Source organism: Dendropsophus ebraccatus, chromosome 10 (assembly GCF_027789765.1).
Source record: "Dendropsophus ebraccatus isolate aDenEbr1 chromosome 10, aDenEbr1.pat, whole genome shotgun sequence".
NCBI lineage: Eukaryota > Metazoa > Chordata > Amphibia > Anura > Hylidae > Dendropsophus > Dendropsophus ebraccatus.
The window spans coordinates 51895176-51919224 of NC_091463.1; the positions used below are offsets into that span (position 1 = coordinate 51895176).

At 45.8% G+C, this 24049-nt stretch overlaps 1 protein-coding gene across 2 annotated transcripts in view; it reads left to right on the top strand.

The window, feature by feature from the left end:
* Nucleotides 1-7328: 7328 nt before the first annotated feature.
* STAG2 (STAG2 cohesin complex component) overlaps nt 7329-24049 on the top strand; it is an 80939-nt gene continuing 64218 nt past the window's right edge. The window contains exon 1 of one of the 2 annotated variants that reach the window (XM_069986806.1): nt 7329-7423. The gene's annotated coding sequence lies outside the window, so the exon portion shown is untranslated. Of the gene's footprint in view, nt 7424-10089; nt 10320-24049 lie in introns of those variants that run through there. The other variant, XM_069986805.1, reaches the window with a different exon arrangement.

Sequence of the window (24049 nt, forward strand, 5' to 3'; positions counted from 1 at the left end):
GACCCTCTCCCCCCATGTTGCCCTGCTTATAGATGGTCCACTCTCCCCCCACCCTCCCTTATAGATGGCCTCCTCTCCCCCCTCCATATAGATGGCCCCCTCTACCCCCTCCCTTATAGATGGCCTCCTCTCCCCCCTCCCTTATAGATGGCCTCCTCTCCGCCCTCCTTATAGATGGCTTCCTCTCCCCCCTCCTTATAGATGGCCTCCTCTCCCCCTCCCTTATAGATGGTCCCCTCTCCCCCCACCCTCCCTTATAAATGGTCCCCTTTCCCCCTCCCTTATAGATGGTCCCCTTTCCCCCCAACCTCATAGATGCCACCCTCTTTCCCCCCACCCTCATAGATGCCCCCCTCTTCCCCCCCACCCTCATATATGCCCCCCTTCCCCCCCCACCCTCATAGATGCCCCCCTCTTTCCCCCCACCCTCATGGATGGCCCCCTCTTTCCCCCCACCCTCATAGATGCCCCCCTCTTTCCCCCCACCCTCATATATGCCCCCCTTTCCCCCCCCCCACCCTCATAGATGCCCCCCTCTTTCCCCCCACCCTCATAGATGCCCCCCTCTTCCCCCCCTCATAGATGCCCCCCACTTACCCCCCTCATAGATGGCCCCCTCTTTCCCCCCACCCTCATAGATGCCCCCCTCTTCCCCCCACCCTCATAGATGCCCCCCTCTTTCCCCCCACCCTCATAGATGGCCCCCCTCTTTCCCCCCACCCTCATAGATGGCCCCCCTCTTTCCCCCCACCCTCATAGATGCCCCCCTCTTCCCCCACCCTCATAGATGTCCCCCTCTTTACCCCCCCTCATAGATGACCCCCTCTTTCCCCCCACCCTCATAGATGCCCCCCTCTTTCCCCCCACCCTCATAGATGCCCCCCTCTTTCCCCCACCCTCATAGATGCCCCTCTTTCCCCCCACCCTCATAGATGTCCCCCTCTTTCCCCCCACCCTCATAGATGCCCCCCTCTTCCCCTTATCCTCATAGATGCCCCCCTCTTCCCCCCCCACCCTCATAGATGCCCCCCCTCTTTCCCCCCACCCTCATAGATGGCCCCCTCTTTCTCCCCACCCTCATAGATGCCCCCCTCTCCCCCCCACCCTCATAGATGCCCCCCTCTTTCCCCCACCCTCATAGATGCCCCCCTCTTTCCTCCCACCCTCATAGATGCCCCCCTCCTTCCCCCCACCCTCATAGATGCCCCCTCCTTCCCCCCACCCTCATAAATGCCCCCCTCTTCCCCCCACCCTCATAGATGGCCCCCTCTTTCCCCCCACCCTCATAGATGCCCCCCTTTTCCCCCCCCGCCCTCATAGATGCCCCCCTCTTTCCCCCCACCCTGCAGGCTAATAGAAAAACAAAACAAAACTTAACTCACCTGACAACTCGCTCCCACGTTGATCCTCACCCCTCCTGGTCTGTCCCCGGCTGCTGCGTGGCTGCCGGGGTTGTCACGTCCTATCCCCGGCAGCGCGCGCATCCCAGAGCTCCCTGCGCGCCGGAAGTCAGTGCCCAAGGCGCGCAGGGATCTCTGGGATGCGCGCGCTGCCTGGGATAAGACGTGACACCCCTGGCAGCAGCCGGGGGAAGCCGGAGCCGGTCTCTTGTTACCGCAAGCAAAACAATGCTTGCGATCACAAGAGTGATTGGTCGGGAGGGCCTCGGTTGCGGCGGCGACCGCGGTAGCTACGCTATTGTACTGCCCTCTGAAGAGACTGGAGATGATCAGAGCGTGATCAGAGGGTAAAAGAGAGATGTTCTGGATGAAGAAGAGGAATGCTGGAAGCACGTCAATGAGAACAGCTCCTGGAACGTTATCATTTATATCATTCACAATACCCAAGGAACGAAGGAGAGACACTTATCTATAAACAATTTTTGAATAATAAAACAGTGTTACCTTGACTGCGCAGTACAGGATGCTACTGACCATTTATGGACTGGCCTACCAGAGTGTGACATGTTTGTGTCTTGTGACTTGGAACCCCGCCTGTATTGGATGTTACATATTTCATATGAATGAGTAGTACCGCCCCATATTCTGTCTATAAAATGTGACTACCATAATAAAACTTGGGCCATTTATCCAGGCTTATAATTATGATACAATGTCTTATCTGTGTCCGTGATTTATAAGTGACGAGTTGGTAATACTGCAGGTTACAGCTCTAGATATATTTAAAAACCATCCATCCTGGGTATTTGACTTTTCTCCATAGAGACGGGTCAACATCTAAATTTAGACTTATCAGACACTGAGGGACATAGAGCACTGGAGGGACACTGAGCATCCCTCTGCCATCATCCTCTCCAGCAGCCACAGCCCGCACAGCTCTAGGAGTCAGGTCGTGACATCACTATTTTATCCAGGAAGTGAAGCCTTGATGCAGTAGTAAGTGCAGGGAAAAAAGCTCTTTATAAACATCTCCCGTAATAAGTGTATATTTTCGTATAACTTTTGGGGGGCAATACAATAATAAAATTTTTCGCCGGACTTCTCCTTTAAGGTGGACATCTATATCATAAAAATCAAAGTCTGTCTGTCTGTCTGTCCTTCTGTCTGTCTGTCTGTCTGTCCTCTATAGACTTCCAAACGCCTGAACCGTTTGACCCCAAATTTGGCACACAGATACATTGGGTGCCCGGGAAGGTTATTGCGAAGGTCCCGTCCCCGCCAGATGTACAGGAGGGGAGGGGGAGGGGAAAGAGAGGCGCCCCATAGAGATGAATGGGAAAATCTCCTCACTGCAAACACAGGTGATATAATTAGCTGCAGCAGACACGGCAGTTGGAGCCTTAGCAACCAATAGGATTACTGCTTTCATTTTCACAGGGAGCAATGGTTGCTAGGGAAGCTGCCTCACAACATCCACAGTAATAACTGGTAAACCCCCTACTCCATCTATACAGTACATGTATATACAGAACCCCCTACTCCAACTATACAGTACATGTATACAGGACCCCCTACTCCATCTATAAGGTACATGTATACAGGACCCCCTACTCCATCTATACAGTACATGTATATACAGAACCCCCTACTCCAACTACACATTACATGTATATACAGGGCCCCCTACTCCATCTATACAGTACATGTATATACAGGACCCCCTACTCCATCTATACAGTACATGTATATACAGGACCCCCTACTCCATCTATACAGTACATGTATATACAGAACCCCCTACTCCATCTATACAGTACATGTATATACAGGACCCCCTAATCCATCTATACAGTACATATATATACAGGACCCCCTACTCCATCTATACAGTACATGTATATACAGGACCCCCTACTCCATCTATACAGTACATGTATATACAGGGCCCCCTACTCCATCTATACAGTACATGTATATACAGGACCCCCTAATCCATCTATACACTACATGTATATACAGGACCCCCTACTCCATCCATACAGTACATGTATATACAGGACCCCCTACTCCATCCATACAGTACATGTATATACAGGACCCCCTACTCCATCTATACAGTACATGTATATACAGGACCCCCTACTCCATCTATACAGTACATGTATATACAGGGCCCCCTACTCCATCTATACAGTACATGTATATACAGGACCTCCTACTCCATCTATACAGTACATGTATATACAGGACCCCCTACTCCATCTATACAGTACATGTATATACAGGACCCACTACTCCATCTATACTGTACATGTATACAGGACCCCCTACTCCATCTATACAGTACATGTATATACAGGACCCCCTACTCCATCTATACAGTACATGTATATACAGGGCACAACAGGTATACCAAACTGTGACTGGGTAACACTGCTACACCAGACCTGACCAATACCGCCATACTGTGACTGGATAACACCATCATATCAGACCTGCCCAATACCGCCATACTGTGACTGGATAACACCTCCATACCAGACCTGACCAATACCGCCATACTGTGACTGGGTAACACCGCCACACCAGACCTGACCAATACCGCCATACTGTGACTGGATAACACTGCCACACCAGACCTGACCAATACCGCTATACTGTGCTGGATAACACTGCCATACCAGACCTGACCAATACCGCCATACTGTGACTGGATAACACTGCCATACCAGACCTGACCAATACCGCCATACTGTGCTGGATAACACTGTCATACCAGACCTGACCAATACCGCCATACTGTGACTGGATAACACTGCCATACCAGACCTGACCAATACCGGCAAACTGACTGGGTAACACCGCCACACCAGTCCTGACCAATACCACCATACTGTGACTGGATAACACCGCCACACCAGATCTGACCAATACCGCCATACTGTGACTGGATAACACCCCCATACCAGACATGACCAATACCGACACACTGTGACTGAGTAACACTGCCATACGGGTAAATACAACCCTGCAGGTATACAGGACACTACAGGTATACAGGACCCCAAAACTATACACTACAAGTGCACGGGACCTCCACAAAACTATATACTACAGGTATACAGGACCCCAAACTTTACACTACAGGTATACAGGACCCCAAAACTATATACTACAGGTATACAGGACCTCCACCAACTATATACTTCAGGTATACAGGACCTCCACCAACTATATACTACAGGTATACAGGACCCCAAACTATACACTACAGGTATACAGGACCCCAAAACTATACACTACAGGTATACAGGAACTCCACCAACTATATATTACAGGTATATAGGACCCCAAACTATACACTACAGGTATACAGGACCTCAAAACCATACACTACAGGTATACAGGACCTACATCAACTCTATAATACAGGTAAACAGCACCTTCACCAACTCTATACTACAGGTATATAGGACCCCAAACTATACACTACAGGTATACAGAACCTCCACCAACTCTATACTATAGTTATACAGGACCTTCAAACTATTTACTACAGGTATATAGGACCCCCGAACTATATACTACAGGTATACAACACCTCCACCAATTATACACTACAGGTATCCAGGACCCTCAAACTATAAACTACAGGTATACAAGACCTCCACCAACTATACATTACAGGTATACAGCACCAACTATATACTACAGTTATACAGGACCCCCAAACTATACAGTACAGGTATACAGGACCTTCACCAACTGTACACTGCAGGTATACAGGACCTCCCTCAACTATACACTATAGGTATACAGCCCCCCCAACTATGCACTACAGATATGCAAGACCCCTAAAAACTATACATTATGGGTATACAGAACCCCTCCAACTATGCACTACAGGTATACACTAATTCCACTGATTAACTCAGATGAAACAATACCTTTAGCTTGGCCTCCTGGGCACCTTAGAACAAATCTAATTAACATACTGACACTTTATACCCGGGCAGCGCCGGGTACATTTTCTAGTGCACATTAAAGGAGCAGTTCACCCATTTTTTATTCTTTCCTATCAACTGGTGCCAGAGATTTGTAATTTACTTCTATAAAAAATCTTAAGTTTTCCAGTACTTATCAGCTACTGTATGTCTTGCAGGAAGCAGTGTATTCTTTCCAGTCTGGAGAGCAGGAGAGGTTTTCTATGGGGATTTGCCACTGCTCTGGACAGTTCCTGACATGAACAGAGGTGGCAGCAGAGAGCACTGTGTCAACTGGAAAGAATACACCACTTCCTGCAGGACATAAAGCAGCTGATAAGTACTGGAAAACTGGAGATTTTTTAATAGCAGTAAATTAAAAATCTCTGGCACTTTCTGGCACCAGTTGATTTGAAAAAACTTTTTTGGTGAACAACCCCTTTAGGACACCATACACTTTATACTGATGTTGACAGCGGGTTCAGCCTTTAAGTGCCTGGAAAAGCTGGATCCAGTCCTCGGAAACTGGAATGATGAAAATGCTATCTCTGTGTTTTTGTGACAATGCTTATTTAAGAGGTTTTCATTTTGTGGTCTAGGTTAAAGGTATTATAAAGACTGTTTTCCTGCGCAAAAAAAGTGGATATCAATGGGAGCATGGGCCTTGATAAATATTGCACAATTTTTGTGGGGGGTTTTATGGATTAAAAAAAGGCCTAACAAACTACGCCAGGGTCTGACTGGAGTACTGCTGCTCAATAAAAAAGTAGCTAATCTAATATAAACCCCAACCACGAATGAAAAAAAGAAAAAAATAATAATTCACAGCCTGTGTAAGCTGCTCCAAAACAGTGCAAATGGCTTGATAAATGGTGCGTAAAATATACGTTTCACGCAAAAACACCTTCTTCTCCAAAATAATAGGGCAAAATGAATGATGCATATGCCCATGTAACTTAATTGGCAAATGGTATAAGAGATCAGACCCTCTCTTTATGCTGTCCTTATTGTAAGGTCCGTATAGTAAGGACACTGGAGGGTGGTTATAAAGTTGTATGAGGTCAGACATGAAATTATTGCAAACCAAGACTCTTGATTGGTCAAGAAATTGCAACTCCTGTCATCAATACACTGCCTATGAATGTTCTCTCACTACATAATGGCATTTATGCAAGATTTATAAAATGAAAATTTAAGGGTATGTTCACACGTACTGTATCTGCAGTGGATTTTACGCTGCAAGTTCACATTCAATTTAATGGAATCATACACTCAGCGCGATTGTCATCCCGCTGCGAGTATGTTAAATTCAGCGCCATTAACCCCCGCCTGGGAACATAGTATACCGGGTCCTCGCACCGGCTTGCATTGGGGGCTCCGCACTGTTTGGCTGACTGCAGGGAGCCCACGAAGCAAGCCAGAGCGGGGACTTGGTACAGCATGGTCTCGGGCCACGGGGGTTAATGGCACTGAGTTTGACATACTGGCAGTGGAATGACAATCCTGCTGAGAGTATGTCAGCCCATTGAATTGAATGGCCAGGTATCCACAGCGGATTTCACTGCAAACTCACAGCGTAACATCATCTATGGATACGGTATTTGTGTGATCGTACCCTAACAGAACTGGAGAGAGAAAAAATTCTATCACACATGGTTCCTATTTAGATGTAGCAAAATAGTTGGTAAAACGTAATAAACATGTGATTTTATTATCATTGCCTTGTTAGCACTAGGGAATCCTGCACTGTACTATATGTACAGGAGCAGCCTCACACATTACACATCCCCCCCTGCTGTAAAGGGAATATTGTGAAAATGTCATTTCTGGCAAACACCGCCCAATAACAGGCCAAACCCTGGTAAACCCCGCCCCTTGGCAAGCCACGCCCTATCAAAGCCAATGAGTCCATAGACGGTGTATGATATTGGTACAAAGAAGAGTGGACACACTGTGCGATTATCCTCCGGGGTTATACCCCACACAGACGGCAGAGGACGCTGTATACGTCTCCTCCCTGCACCCTCACAGCTCTGGCAGGTTATACGGGGCTCATACGTGTCCCACCTCCAAGCCTCACACTCTATCATGTACATGGCGCCATTTTTAAGGCATGTATGGCTCCCGTCACACTGCGCCTCACGCTATGTCGTTTCACAATACTCTGCGAACACTTATACACGCCTCCCTATTGCCAGCACGTCAATGGGCAAGTGTGGCGAACGTTCGCTGCCCGCGGGGCGATTCTTCCTGTTTACAGTCCCTCCCTCTTCAGAATTGCACGTAGGCAACAGGGAGCCGCCGCCATGGTGGACGCGGAATAACAACATACGCCATTAGCTTGGCAGCAACGGCAACGCCGCGTCGGGGCCGGGACCTTATATCACCATGAAATATTGCGCACGTCAGTCACTGTAGTGCGGCCAAGTGACCTAAAAAGAATTGTGTATTCATCCGCCGCCTACTGTTTATAATTCCGCCGCGCGCATCGCGGCCTGGGAGAGTAGAGCGCAGTGCGCATGTGTGAGGGCGCCTCCGCCCCGTCTTCCTCAGCACGGAGCACTTCCTATTAACTCTTTATGAGGGCGTCGTGTGCAACAACGGGAACTAATACAATAATGGCCGCTAATCCATTGGGGGTGTTGAGTGAGCTTTGTGTGCTGGGCCGGACGGGGAAGTGATTACATAACAGAGGCAGTGGCTGCTCTTTATGTGTAATGGAGTACCTCACACCCCCGCCTGAGGCGTCCAGCTGCGATCTCTAGTATCCCCCCTCACACAATGAGACTCAATCACAGAACAATAGGGCTCCAGTCAGTCAGAGTGACGAGACAGCCGCCACACAGGCTCTGGGGAGGCAGCGAGCGCCTCTACTTGCTGTGACTGAAAACTCCTTGTAATGTACTTGTAGATGTCCCAGCCAGATGGCCGCCATTACTGAACACATCCTCCAGGCCCAGTGTATACAGTCATAGGTGACTTCTCCTGTGGGGGCGGCCACCCAAACACTGGCCTGGCTGTGACTGGAGGAACATGGTGCACACAGCGCTGCCGCATCCCGTAGGCCTGCAGTACGGTATGGAGGAGGCGCATGGCCAGGCTCAGCCAACCTGTGGCTCCCTTATGCTGTGTTTACAAGAAGCGATAACTCGCCCAATCGATCATTTAACGATTTTGAAGCAACGATTTGGTTTTTATAACAGTCAGCGTTTAGACGAATAAATCGGTAGAAAATTCTTAAGAAAAATCGTTATCGAGATAGTTTTTAAGATCGCTTAAGCCCATCTTTCACATAGGATGAATCTTTGAAAGCGATCTGCGGATTTTTAGAAAACGACGATTTGAGAACATGTTGAAAGATCAAAATGAAAGATTTCTCGCTCATCGTTTGCTGTGTTTACACGGAACGATTATCACTCAAATGTGACCGTTATTGTGAAAATTGGAGAGATGATCGCTCTGTGTAAAGGCAACATTAGCTGGTGGAGAACTACAGCTCCCATCATGCCCTGTCCTCTTTGGCTGTCAGGGCGTTGTAGTTTTGCAGCAGCTGGAGAGCCACAGGTTGGAGAACACTACCATAGGCGACATGTCTGCCAACCAATGTCCTTACTGTACTCTGTTATGGACAGATTCAAGGAGAGACTGTACGACTAAGTTCACATTGATTTAACTTTTCTTTTTTTTTTTTTTTAAGAAGAAAAATCTGCATAAATTTTAATAATAAAAAAAGCAATATAAATAAGACGCAGTTTTTTTTACGGATCCATTATTGCTGATAGTATATTACCCCTTTAGTGACTACTAGAGATGAGCGAACCGGGTTCAGGTTTGAGTCCATTTGAACCCGAACGTTCGGTATTTGATTAGTGGCGGCTGCAGAACTTGGATAAAGCTCTAAGGTTGTCTGGAAAACATGGATACAGCCAATGACTATATCCATGATTTCCACATAGCCTTAGGGCTTTATCCAACTTCAGCAGCCACCGCTAATCCAATGCCGAAAGTTCGGGTTCGGATGGACTCCAGCATGCTCCAGGTTCGCTCATCTCTAGTGACTACAGATCCGTGAGCCGCAATTGCTGCATGGATCAACTTATCACCTATAATGGTGGGGTGTAGTCGCGGACGGCTATAGATGCACATGCGTATTACTCTCCATAGCTGTACGCATGTGTGCACGCCGCCTGTTGTATGTTCACGTAAGAATGAAATGTTGTGGATGTGCTACAGACTTTAGACAAACTTTGACTTCCCCATTGAAGTCTATTGGGAGACGGCAGCAAACCTGCAACATTTCAGTCCAGTGTGAATACATCTAAAACCATCCAATACTGAGCAGTGCTGATGACCCCAGATGGTAGGTACAATGTATGTAGCTGGCCCCGCCCGCCCCATACACATTGGCCTATAGCATTGAAAAGTGTAAACGAGTGGGATCTGATATTGTCGCATTCTAAAGACGCAGAGCTGGCCCTTCTGGGGTCACGTGTCACTCTGTAGACATGCCTCGTCTACCGATCCCATATTCCGCCTCAGTCTCCCTCGAGCAGTGCTCCCGCGCACAGCAGTGAAGGGGTTACCAAAACTTTTCTTCCTTTTTCCAGCAGCCGTAGAGTTAAATCCCTGAAGGGAATACGTCTGACCGGAAGGTGGCGCTGCGCCCCAGCAAGAGCCGGCTGTTCCCTTGTGACCACCAGGTGGCGCCTGCGCGCCTCATTCGACTTCGAGCTGCCGAAGAGCGAACAACTCGAGCCGACCGTGAGCCGTCTCCAAAGCGCTTTTTATTTGTGTTCTAACCTTGGATTCGGGATTGGGGGCTTGTGCTTCAGTGGTCTTCCGTCTAACAGCCGCGTACGGCCCTCTTTAGTTGGGATTAGCAGGAGGCGGTGGGACGAGGCCCTCCCCCCGGGAGGCGCGCTGTGTGGGAGACGAGGTAAGTTGTAAAATGGCGGATACGTGTGTGGAAGTTTTCTCTCCGCGGCCTTGTTGTTGAGGAGCCGACTTGCTGGGGTTCTTCCCTCCGCTTCGTTCTCTTTTGGTGGCGGTGTTGTGAGGCGAGATGGTGCTGGGGCCTGGGCCGGGAAGCGGCGGCGGTGGCCGGGGGTGGGGGGAGGCGGGGAGAGCGGCGGTGGGGGGAGTGTGGAGGACGCGGCCTTTCCTCCTGGGCTTTGCCCGGTTTCCCGCTGTCCGGGGAGGTAAACACTGCTCCCCCCGGGGGTGAGGCCTGGGCCGCGGCCCGCGCTTTATTTACCTCCCGCCCGCTGATCCCGGAGCCCGGGCCGCCGCCGCCGCCTCCTCTTTCCTGCCCACAACCTTGGGCGCGTGCCCCCTGACCCTGCCCGGGGCTCGCAGCCCGTCACCGCCGTTTTGGCGCCAGTCTCAGGAGAGGGCCGGGAGGAGTAAGCTGGAGTTCCCGCTGGAGTTCCTCGTCACTTGTGTCACAGTGTATCGGGGATGGCAGCAGTGAGGGCACCGGGCTCTCCACATACAGCTGTGCCCTGACTGATCACTATCCTGCCCCCTGTAAGGAAACCTGTGTGCAATGGGCAAGCTTAGTGACTAACCCCTATGTTATGGTGGCCATGTTGGTTGTCTCAGCTTCCCCAGAACTAGATGGACTTTGGACAACTTGTTAGAAGTAGGTGACCTCCTGGGTGTGATGGCCAGAAGGCGGAGAGGGCCCCTAGCAGAGGGGGTTAGGGTGTACAGAAGCGGAGCAGGCTATATTTGGGTGGCTTGTGTGACCTGCCCCTTGTCCTTACATGATGTATATGTGTCAGGGATCTGCTGAGTGCGCTTGTCCTCCTCTGCTGGCTCAGGGCAGAGCTCTAGGAAGTCAGGGCCAAGATGGAGGAGGGGGATGTCACTTCATATGTGGTCACACACAGGGGTTTTCTGCTTCAGTGGCCTGTAACCTGTGGCCCAGCACCTGTTGGGAGCAGCTGTCAGGATATGCTCGGAGTTGTAGTGTCACAGCTGCAGATGAGGCGTAGGTTTCCGGTGACGGCGTGCCCCTCGTACTCATGTAATATGGGAGCTCGCTTCTTGCCATTGTACTTTAGCAATGAGACCCTCTGTAATGTACATAGATCATACGGTGTGGGGCGGCGGATCATTCGCAGATGTTTGGCTTTCCACGACTAGTTCATCACTCTCACAATATCCCTGTTTGTGCAGAATGCATTGGCTGTGATCATTCTGTGCAGTTTTCCCCCCAAATACTTCAAAACTAAGTAAAAGACATTCACATTTTTCTGGAATAAATGTTTTTCAGTCTGAAGATGAATAAAATAAGTTGACCTCAGAATTGTATGGTTTATTGGCTATGATACGTATAAGTTGTAGGAACAGACTCCCTAGTCATCCAGCCACACCTTCCTGTTTACTATCTGGTCAGGGCACCTCCCCGTCTCCATCATATTCTTATGGGATTAATCCATAGCCTAATAAATGTAAATCGCGTGCCTTTTACAGAGCAGTCACATGACTCACTTGTCTGTAGTGTGTTAACCTTCACATATGGGCTGCCTAAGCTGCATGTAGAACTATATTTTCAGCATTGGTGGTGTTAGTCTGCTGAATGTAGGATCTGAAATGAAATATTGTTTATTCCATTCACTTAGCATTACTTGCAGCTGACTGATGTTGTCAAAGGGAGGGGGAGATCGGGCAACCTAACTGCGTCACACCACCACCACCAGGGCCTTCGGCTTGTTTGCTGCCACCCTCCCCTTTTGTTGCTTCCTATTTGCTGGCTGTGTTGGGTGGGTGCGGTTACAAGTTTGTCCCTTTTCCAGTTGCTGGCTTTCTCAGGTCTTGTGAAGCTTTGCATATTTCCATGCTGGAAAGAAGGAAAACAATTTAACCTGTACAGCGCTTTCAGAATGAGGAGAGCAATGCAGAACAGTAAAATATGAAGCTGTATCTGTATAGTAGGTGAGCAGTATGTAAAACTGCTCACAAATATGTCTGCCATCAGCATATTGTATACAAGTGAAGGAAACGTAGTTGTAGGTCACAGCGCTTAGCTGTTTCACTTGTCTGAATTGTTCTTCACAAGCGCAGCATGTGGTTGTGACAGCTATGGCTGCCTTAAGCTATGCACAGTCTAGGTAATGGTTTATTAGGGGGTTCTTATATGTCTACTAGTCTTCAGTGAAGTCTAAGAACAGTATTGGGGATATGTGGATATGGATATATCTTTTTCTTTGGACTATTAGCAGTGTTTAAGATTTGTTTTTAATTTTGAAAAGAAAGTGGATCTGCATAGAAGATTATGATTGTGTTATCTAAAGGCTTCATTCGCACGAACAGTGATTTTTTTTTTTTTTTGGGACCATATTTCCACAATCCTCCCCCCCCCCCCCCAAAAAAATAAAACTAAAAATAAATCAGAGCTCCATATTTTTGTGCTTGTTATGGATGTAACATTCACAACAAATACGGATGCCAAATACGGAGTTCTGTTGGTCAATTGTTCTGCACTTACAGGCCAATAGAAATCAGTGGGCCCCAAATTTGTCCGCAATTGCAGATAATCAATTACGCAAAAATTTGGGGAACGTGTGTAAAAGGCCTGAATGTCTGTCTGTCCTTCTGTTAGTGACATGTATGGTTTGTTGTTTTCATAAATGTTGCTCTTTGTTAGATGTTGACACATTTAAAGATTTATACATGAAGAATGGTAAAAAGGAGAAGATCCACAGCGTCCAAAAAAAGATTTGTTGTCTTTAATATGAGGCATATAAAAAGTTACAAAAGCTAAAAACTTAGGCCTACGTTTTTATCTTTTGTAACTGTTATGTGCCTCATAATAAAGACAACAAACCTTTTTTGGACGCTGTGGATCTTCTCCTCCTTTTTACCATTATTACCGGCTGCGGCCCGCTACTACTCCACTTGCCCCTGCCTGAATGTCCACCATCACACAACAAACCACCTATGGTGAGCTGAGTTTTTTCTTTTTGTTTATGAGATGTAGCAACAATGTCTGCCCTTGAAAAGCCATAAATACTACTAGACCTGGCCTCTTGTCATCTGTGTTGGTCACAATAATGCCGCATTAGCAAAGCAACTAGGATGGACATGTTCAAATCGCAAGAGACAATGTCTATGGATATGTTAATATGAATTTTATTTTCTTAACATTTAATGTGATCTTCTTTTATTCAAAGTGCAATAAAAATTCACAGGATATGCGCATGAAACAGCTGTAACAAATTTCTTAGGTGCCTGGCGTTCGCTAGCTGCCCAGCATGTCCTGTGAATTTTTACTGCACATTTCAATAAAAGATCAAATTGAATGGTGAATGCACTTTCTGTCTCTTCACTATATAGATTGGTGTTCGCTTTTGAGTTTCCCGAGTGAGCACCAACCAGTGATCTATGAACATACAATTGCATCCTACCCACATTCATACACCTTGTTGTGGGAGTGCCGGTGGCTGCTCTCTCATAAGGTTCATTTTATTTTCTGTCTGCTAAAATGTGGACTTTTTCTTTCTTTTCAAACCATTCATTCAATGGGTACCTAATAACAGTCACAATCACCTAAAGGATGAATACTGTGCAGATTTCCATGTAGGAAACCCACAGTGTTTTACAGTAGTAGCAACTTGGGCTGCAGGTATTTGGTAATGGTTATGGTTTTCATCGGTGCAACCTGCCTTTTAGGGTATAAACACACACACCATATACGCAGCGTATTTACTGCTGCGATACGCAGCAGATAGGCAGCAGATTAGATCTAAATAACTGAACACAGCATCAAGTCTTCACCATCAAATCTGCTGCAGATTTGATGTATATATACGGTGTGTGTGTACCCTTAGGATAGCTTCGTACATACCGGTTTGGCAGCAGATTTCACGCTTCGAGTTTGCAGCAAAATTCGCTGTGACTCCTGGTACTGTGAACTTCAATAGGGTAACATACCTGCAGCGGAATTTTCATTCCACTGCGAGTATGTAACCCGGCCCCTTTAACTTCAGCCTGTAGCATACATTACCTGCTCGGTGCCATGGCAGCATGTCAGGGTCCTGCTCGGCGAATCGGTGCACAGCCCAGAGCAGGTAATGTATGCTGGGGGGGGGGGGGGGGGGTTTAAAGGGGCCAGGTTTCATATTTGCAGTGGAATGAAAATTCTGCAGGTATGTAACCCTATTGAATTTCACAATACCAGGATTCACTGTGGATTTCGCTGCATAATTTAATTGCAGTGCATAATGTTTGTGAAGATGCTGCAGTACTGCAATGAAACGTTAACATGTATGAACATAGCTCTAATTTCACTGCAGACTTTTGCACAATCAGTGAAGTTGCAGCAGCTGCTTCTATAACTCCTTGTCTGCTCAGGTGTAGGCTAGAGGGACTGGTCAGAGTTGTTGAATTGGTGACTCACTTGGGTGTGAGAGATCCAGCCAAACCTCATGTGACAACATGGTGATGTCACGACCTGACTCCCAGAGCTGTGCGGGCTGTGGCTGCTGGAGAGGATGATGGCAGAGGGATGCTCAGTGTTCCTCCAGTGCCCTGTGTCCCTCAGTGTCCCCCTGCCATCATCCTCTCCAGCAGCCACAGCCCGCACAGTTCTGGGAGTCGGGTCGTGACATCACCATGTTATCCAGGAAGTGAAGGCTTGATGCAGTAGTTAGTGCAGGGAGAAAAGCACAAAAGTGTATATTGGTGATTTGTATAACTTTTGGGGGGAAATACAATACTTTAAAAGTTTTCGCCAGACTTCTCCTTAAACCCCTTTATGACCAAAGGTCACTGATGCGCGTTAACGCTTTTATTTTTCCACCTACAGGGTTGTTTTTTTTTTTTTTTTTTTTGCATAATGATCTATAGTTTTCATTGGTATCATATCTGCGCGACTGTGTCATAACAGACTCTGTCATTACAGTGCTGCGGAGATTCAGTTTCCCTGCTGCCGGCATGATATTGACACATCATGCCAGACGGGGAGCAAATCCATTCCTTGCCTTTCCCGTCAGTAAGGTCCCCATATTGGACGTGTGCATGTAGCCTTCTGGTGCTACATGGCACCAGGCTATTTCATATAGTGCAGTCTGTAGAACTTAGTCATAAATTACAGTTGAGGTTCACTATAGGTATTTGTAAAATTATGCATCCATGTACTAATAACCTGTATGCATCTAATGTTCTATTGGGAGTCAAGCTGAGAGTCATTTGTAGAGCAGGATCTGGGTGTACTTCTAAATCAGACTGAAGAATAGCATGTAATGTCAATCAGCTGCTTCTAAGCCCAGCAGGATATTATCTTGCATTAAGAGGCATGGACTCATGGGACAGAGTATTTCTGCCTAGATAAGTATTAGTGTGGCCTCATCTGGAGTGTGCAGTTTAAGGCTGGGTTCACACTATGTATATTTGAGGCTGTATAGCAACCAAAACTAGGAGTGGATTGAAAACACAGAAAGGATCTGTTTACACAATGTTGAAATTGAGTGGATGGCCGCCATTTAATGGCAAATATTTGCTGTTGTTTTAAAACAACGGCTGTTATATTGAAATAATGGCAGTTATTTACTGTTATATGGCGGCCATCCACTCCATTTCAACATTGTGTGGACAGATCCTTTCTGTGTTTTCAATCTACTCCTGGTTTTGGTTGCTATGAGGACCTGACAAGAGGACCAAATACTGCCTGAAATATACGTAGTGTGAACCCAGCCTAATAGTAAGAATTGGTTCACAGAGAGCATAACAAAGTAAGAAAACATAAAAGGACGCACTGCTAAACTAATAAGTGGTATAAGGGACGATTAATACAATTTCTTTACTCTTGATGACAGCTTTTTCTTGTAGTTTTTATTCAGCTTTTTAACCTCTTAAGGACATATGACGTACCCCTACGTCATATGTCCTCACTTGCACTTCAAAGCGGGGCCGCGCGGCGGCCCCACTTTGAAGTGCCGCCAGTAGCCCGGGACCGCTGCTATTAGCGGGCACGGTGTGATCGCCGTGCCCGCTAATTAGCTAATCGGAGGCAGCTGTCAAAGTTGACAGCTGCCTCAGATTACCGGAGGCAACGTTTCCCTGGGGTCTAGTGGGGGAGATCGCTCCTCCGGGACCTTGTCCCGGAGGAGCGATATCCGTTACTGATGCCGGCCGGGGACGCGTCCAAGATGGCGCCGTCCTCGGCTCGGCACTCGTTCGTTTTCGGCTGCAGCAGCCGAAAGCAAACGAGTGCCGATCTCATGGATCTCTGCAGCATATCTATGCTGCAGAGATCTCAATGAGAGATCCAAGTGTATATACTAGAAGTCCCCCAGGGGGGCTTCTAGTATATGTGTAAAAAAAAAAAAAAAAAGTGTTGTTTATAGTAAAAAGCCCCCTCCCCTAATAAAAGTCTGAATCACCCCCCTTTTCCCAGGTTTTAAATAAAAGTAAACAAATAAATAAATAAACATGTTTGCTATCGCCGTGTGCGTAATCGCCCAAACTATTAATTAATCACATTCCTGATCTTGTACGGTAAACGGCGTCAGCGCAAAAAAATCCCAAAGTGCAAAATTGCGCATTTTTGGTCGCATCAAATCCAGAAAAAATTTAATAAAAAGCGATCAAAAAGACGTATATGGGCAATCAAGGTACCGATAGAAAGATCACATCATGGCGCAAAAAATGACACCTCGCACAGCCCCATAGACCAAAGGATAAAAGTGCTATAAGCCTGGGAATGGAGCGATTTTAAGGAACGTATATTGGTTAACAACGGTTTGAATTTTTTACAGGCCATCAGATACAATATAAGTTATACATGTTATATATCGTTTTAATCGTAACAACTTGAGGAACATGCATAACAAGTCAGTTTTACCCCAGGGCGAATGGCGTAAAAACACATTTCCCCCAAATAAAAGAAATGCTTTTTTTTTTTCAATTTCACCACACTTTGAATTTTTTTCTGGTTTCGCAGTGTACTTTATGCAAAAATTCAGCCTGTAATTGCAAAGTACAATTAGTGACGCAAAAAATAAGGGCTCATGTGGGTCTCTAGGTGGAACAATGCAAGTGCTATGACCTTTTAAACACAAGGAGGAAAAACCGAAAACGTAAAAACGAAAATGGGCCCCGTCCTTAAAGGGTTAAAGGGGTTATCCAGTGCTACAAAAACATGGGCCCTTTCTTTCAGAGACAACACGACTCTTGTCTCGAGTTCAGGTGCGGTTTGCAATTAAGCTCCAATCACTTCAATGGAACTGAGCAGCAAAAACTTGCCCAAGTTGGAGACAAGAGTGGGGCTGTCTCTGGAAGAAAGTGGCCATGTTTCTGTAGTGCTGGATAACCCCTTTAAGCCAAAGCCTGAAGTGGATCTAGCAGGAAGGTCCTTCATTTCTATTCATTATTCCTTCTAAGTGCAATTTGGGCTTTGGCTCAAAAACGTAATTAAAAAGCTGCTACAAAACACTTCATGTGAAACCTCCCTTAGGAAAGCTTCGCACATACAGGATCACAGCAGATTTCACGCGGCACAATGAGCATTCCACAACGAAACCCGCTGCGATCCTGTGTCCTGTCCTGCCCAGTGAATCTGCTACCCGTCCGTGCTCCAGCCTGCTTCTGTGGCTCAGCGAGCAGGTAAAGTATTCACCGGGCAGCAGCGGGTTAAGGGGTACGAGGTTTTACATGCTCGCAGCAAAATGTAAAATCTGCTGCAAGTAAGTAAACCTATACAAAATGAAAGTACCGGGATTAGCTGCAGAACTTGCAGCGTGAAATCTGCTGTGAGGCTATGTTCACACAACGTAACTTTTGTATTAATCACGCCTGTTGTTGCCGATTTACCACAACGGCGGTAATTAAAAGTTACGTTGCACTGCAGTCTAAGGGAATCCTGGCCAGAGTGTATACACTCCAGCCGCGCTCTCCATTGTCTGCTATGGTGAATTGGGATGCGCCCACATGCCAATTCAGCACAAATGAAGATCATCCGGCTGTGACTACAGTATCAGCTGGGATGAGCTTCACTGACACTGGCCGCTCTGTGACACAGAACGGGCTGTTTTTTATATAATGTGAACCTGGTTTGATTAGGTACATGTGAATCCACCCTTAGGGTATAAACCCACACACCGTATATGCAGCGTATTTACTGCTACGATACGCAGCAAACTCGCAGCAGATTAGATGTAAATAACTAAACACAGCATCAAATCTGCACCATCAAATCTGCTGCGTATTTGTTGCATTTACGGTGTGTGGGTTTGTACCCTAAGGGTACAAACACACACTGCATATACGCTGCGTATTTACTGCTGCGATACGCAGCAGATTAGATCTAAATAACTGAACACAGCATCAAATCTGCACCATCAAATCTGCTGCGTATCTGCTGTGTGTTTGTACCCTTTACCCTTAGAGTACAAACACACAGTTTATACGCAGCAGATACGCAGCAGATTTGATACTGTGTTCAGTTATTTAGATCTAATCTGCTGCGTATCGCAGCAGTAAATACGCAGTGTATATGCCGCGTGTGTTTGTACCCTTATTAGGGTACAAACACACACACCGTATACGCAGCAGATCTGCAGCAGATTTGATGGTTCAGTTATTTAGATCTAATCTGCTGCGTATTTGTTGCATTTTTGCTGCGTATCGCAGTAGTAAATACGATGCGTATACGGTGTGTGTGTTTATACCCTAAGGGTACAAACACACGCAGCAGATACGCAGCAGATTTGATACTGTGTTCAGTTATTAAGATCGTATCTGCTGCGTATCGCAGCAGTAAATACGCAGCGTATATGCTGTGTGTGCTTGTACCCTTAGGGTACAAAAACACACGGCATATACACTGCGTAATTACTGCTGCTATACGCAGCAGATTAGATCTAAATAACTGAACACAGCATCAAATCTGCACCTGTGCATCTGCTGCGCATACGCTGCGTGTGTTTGTACCCTGAGGGTACAAACATGCGCAGCAGATACGCAGCAGATTTAATACTGTGTTCAGTTATTTAGATCTAATCTGCTGCGTATCGCAGCAGTAAATACGCAGTGTAGAAACCGTGTGTGTTTGTACCCTTAGGGTACTAACACACACAGCGTATACGCAGCAGATACGCAGCAGATTTGATGTTGCATTCAGTTATATAGATCTAATCTGCTGCGTATTTGCTGCGTATCGCAGCAGTAAATACGAAGCGTATATGCCGTGTGTGTTTGTACCCTTAGGGTACAAACACACGGCATATACGCTGCGTATTTACTGCTGCGATATGCAGCAGATTAGATCTAAATAACTGTACACCGCATCAAATCTGCTGCATATTTGTTGCATATCTGCTGCGTATCTGCTGTGTGTGTTTGTACCCTTAGCGTACAAACACACGCAGCAGATACGCAGCAGATTTGATACTGTGTTCAGTTATTTAGATCTAATCTGCTGCGTATCGCAGCAGTAAATACGCAGCGTGTAAGCCGTGTGTGTTTGTACCCCTAAGGTATGTTCAGGCAGGTAGTGCCGGGGGCTATACTCCATGCAGCTTTCAGTTCTCTAGCAGCTTTGTTGAGTCCCTGTACCTTATCCCATCCCCCAACAGACAATCTTAGGGCCCTATTCCACCGGACGATTATCGCTCAGATTATCGTTAAAACGTTCGAATCTAAACGATAATCGTTCGGTTGAAATGCAGTTAATGATTAACGACCGAACGAGAAATCGTTGATCGCTATATAAGACCTTGACCTATTTTTATCGTTGCTCGTTCGCAAATCGTTCGCATTAAATAAGACATTGTTCGATCGTTCGCAATAGATGCGAACGCATTAGCGAATAAATAGCGAAGAAAAAACTCGCAATTACGATCATAAGTGATGATTATTGTTCCATGGAAATGAGTGAACGTTTTCAGGTCTTTCGCAATAGCGGTCGTTTGAGATCGTTAATCGTTAACGATTATGCAAACTATAATCGTCCGGTGGAATAGGGCCCTTAGTTATGCCCTATGCTGTGGAAACCCTGGGGAGGACATAAGTTTTCTGATAGACTTATCCATTTATGAAGATGAAACATTCTCTGTATGGATTAGAAAAAGTTTATTTGCCAAAATAGACAAGTCTTTAAATCCGTAAAACCTATGAACCAGGTCAAATCGGTAAATAAAGGCTGCTTCAAAAAGGCTTTTGTTTATTCTTTTAATAAAATAACGGACTCGTTTGGGTAAATATATAGTATTACTGTCTAATGTTCTAGTCTAATAGGCTTTTTGAGTTCAGATGGGATTTTTTCTTTACTCTTTGAGGTCAGATACCTACCCCCAAAGCTCCTCTTGAGTCATGTCTTTTCATATCCATGGCGCTCAGAAAGTTGCCACTGGTTTAGCCCCTGAAACCACAGGAATCAGCTGCTATCTGATTATAATATACAATCATATATTCTACACACACAACTGGACAGCATACTCTAGATCAATCTTCACTGTTTACCATACAAACCAATCTACGTTTAGTATGGTCTCTGCCTGTTGTGGCTTCTTTTCATTCAAGTACAATACCAGGCACAGCAAATACCTAAATTATTGAGCTTTGCCTATTAAGCAGTGTCTGGAGCGACACCTGTTTTGCCATTTTGGATTATTATCTGTTTAGGTACGGCAGAAGTGGAAAGAATCAGTAACCTGTAACCTCATATGCTATGTGTGCCAGCTGTAGTTTGCAGTTGACACCTGCAGCAGCCATGATGGGGGATAATTCATTCTCAACCACAAACTTTATTGCACATAGAGGCAAAATTACAAAGCAGTATCAAGGGGAAAAATTGGATATCATACTAGTTCCATTTAACACCAAAGATATCCCTTCAGTTGGGGAAAAACTTTCATTATGACAATTGCATCTGAGGGGTTAAAGCTGGGGCTACTTGGCAGTTCCCAGTTATGCGCCCAGTTGTATAAGTAATGGGTGTTGTACTATTCTTCATTCATGCAAGTTAACAATCTGCAGTTGCAAAAAAAATAAAATAAAAAAAAAATAACATCCAGGATGTGTTAAAGGGGTTATCCAGCGCTACAAAAACATGGCCACTTTTCCCCCTCTCTTGTCTGCAGTTCAGGTGCAGTTTGCAATTAAGCTCCACTTACTTCAATAGAACTGAGTTTCAAAACCCCACCCAATCTGGAGACAACAGTAGGGGGAAAGTGGCGATGTTTTTGTAGCGCTGGATAACCCCTTTAAACACTGTGACTGTGGTGATGTGATTGCAGCAGCTTGTGGGTCGCAACTCAACCCTATGTACTTGTATAATTGAAGGACTTGTATGACTGGAGTACCCTGTGGAACCCCAGCTTTATGCTTGTGTTTTTACACAGAATATTTTACAGATTTTGAAGCCAAAGCCAGGAATGGATTTGAAAAGAGGTGAAATTTCAGTCTTTCCTTTATGACCTGTTCTGTATTTATAGTCTGTTCCTGGTTTTGGCTTCAAAAATCGGTCAGATATCTATGTGTGACAGAACCCTTAAACACACAGCCATGTTCAACAGGTGATATACGGCCCTTGTGCTGTCTGAATCTCACAAAATTAACATAAAGGGGGGATTTATTAAACATGGTGTAAAGTAAAACTGGCTCAGTTGCCCCTAGCAGCCAATCAGATTCTACCTTTCATTTTCCAAAGAGTTGGTGAAGAATGAAAAGTGGAATCTGATTGGTTACGTGGGGCAACTGAGCCAGTTCCACGTTACACCATGTTTGATAAATCTCCCCCTAAGGCTGCATTCACACGTCCGTAGATTTTGCGGACCTACATATGGTGAATGCATGCAATGGATTGTTTCCCCGCCCAGCATGATGTCAATATCTCTCTTTCAGTGACATATAAATTCTTTGAATCGCCACGGCACTGTAGTGACAGAGCAGGGGCGATTCAAAGAGTTTCCCCGCTGCTGGGCTGGTATTGACTCATCACGCCAGATGGTGAAACAATCCATTGCATGCATTCACCTTCCGTAGGTCCACAAAATCTTTGGACGTATAAATGCAGCCTAAGGGTAGCTTCACACGTACCGTATTGCTGCGTTTTTATCGCTGCTTTTTTGGTGCGATATTTTTTTTTTATTTTTATTTTTTTACATGCGAGTTTTGATTTTCACATGAAAATCATGTGAAAATCAAATCTCGCATGTAAACATTGCAAAAATCAAAACTCGCATGTAAAAACATGCAGCGATAAAAACGCAGCGATACGGTACGTGTGAAGGCACCCTTAGGCTGGGTTCACACACAGTATATTTCAGGCAGTATTTGGTCCTCATGGCAACCAAAACCAGGAGTGGATTGAAAACACAGAAAGGCTATGTCCACAAAATGTTGTAATTAAGTGGATGGCTGTCATTAAATGGCAAATATTTGCTGTTATTTTAAAACAACAGCCGTTGTATTGAAATAATGGCAGTTATTTACCGTTATATGGCGGCCATCCACTCAATTTCAACATTGTGTGAACAGATCCTTACTGTATTTTTAATCCACTCCTGGTTTTGGTTGACATGAGGACCTGACATGAGGACCAAATACTGCCTAAAATACACTGTGTGTGAACCCAGCCTTAGGGTACCTTCACACGTACCGTATCGCTGCGTTTTTGTCGCTGCGTGTTTGGTGCGATTTTTACATGAAAATCATGTGAAAATCAAAACTCGCATGTAAAAATTTGTACCAAACACACAGCGATAAAAACGCAGCGTTAAATACGCAGCGATACGGTACGTGTGAAGCTACCCTTAGGGTATGTTAACATCTAATTTTTGGCCCCACGTCAGGCTACACATCAGGAATCTGTGAAAAAAGGAAGCTGACGTGCAGCTTTTGAGACCTGCATAAAAGCAGTGTATGTCCGGCAAATGAGCAGAACGTAGTCACATAATAACTCCGTCCTGCTCATTCAAGTCAATGTGGCCGTCGGGCGCACGTCGGCATCCTTTTTTCACTGACTCCTGACGTGTAGCCCGATGTGGGGCCAAAAACAAGATGTAAACATACCCTTAGCTGGGAATGGGTTTTACAGCATCCTTATTTTGATGGAGTAAGCTCCTGAATAGTCAGAGCGTTAAATTACTGAAAGGACTTGGCTTTGTCAGGTCAGGACAGTAGTGTAGTGCTCTGGCTGTTAGGAGCTAATTGTACCCTAAAGAATTATGTTGCTTCTTTTCCCGTTACAGAGAAGTATTCACCAGTTTCTATTTTACAAACTCTTTTTGGTAAATAAAGGTTTTATTAAAGGAAGCCTGTCACCACGGCTGCCGGTGTAAAGCCCACCCCCCCTGGTGGAGCCCCTTATACTTACCCCATCCTCGAAGTCCCGGTCCCGCCAGATTGACAGGTTCCTTTTAAAATATGTGATAACAATTAGAGATAACAATTAGCATCACATAAATAGCGACATAGACTCTGACCCCATTGCATTAAACCCAAAAGTATATCAGATCCAATATGATACAGAACTGTCAGGGGGCATTCAGAAGTCAGTAGAATTCTGTGTGTACACACTCCTAAACAGTTTAAAAGTTTGTGCAAGGGTACTGACCTCGTTTTTGTTTATTTTGCCTAAACTACTCCTTTAGGCTTGGTAAGCTGTAAATATAACTAGATTGAATTGTATAGATGGTAAAGAAAGCAGCAATATAACAC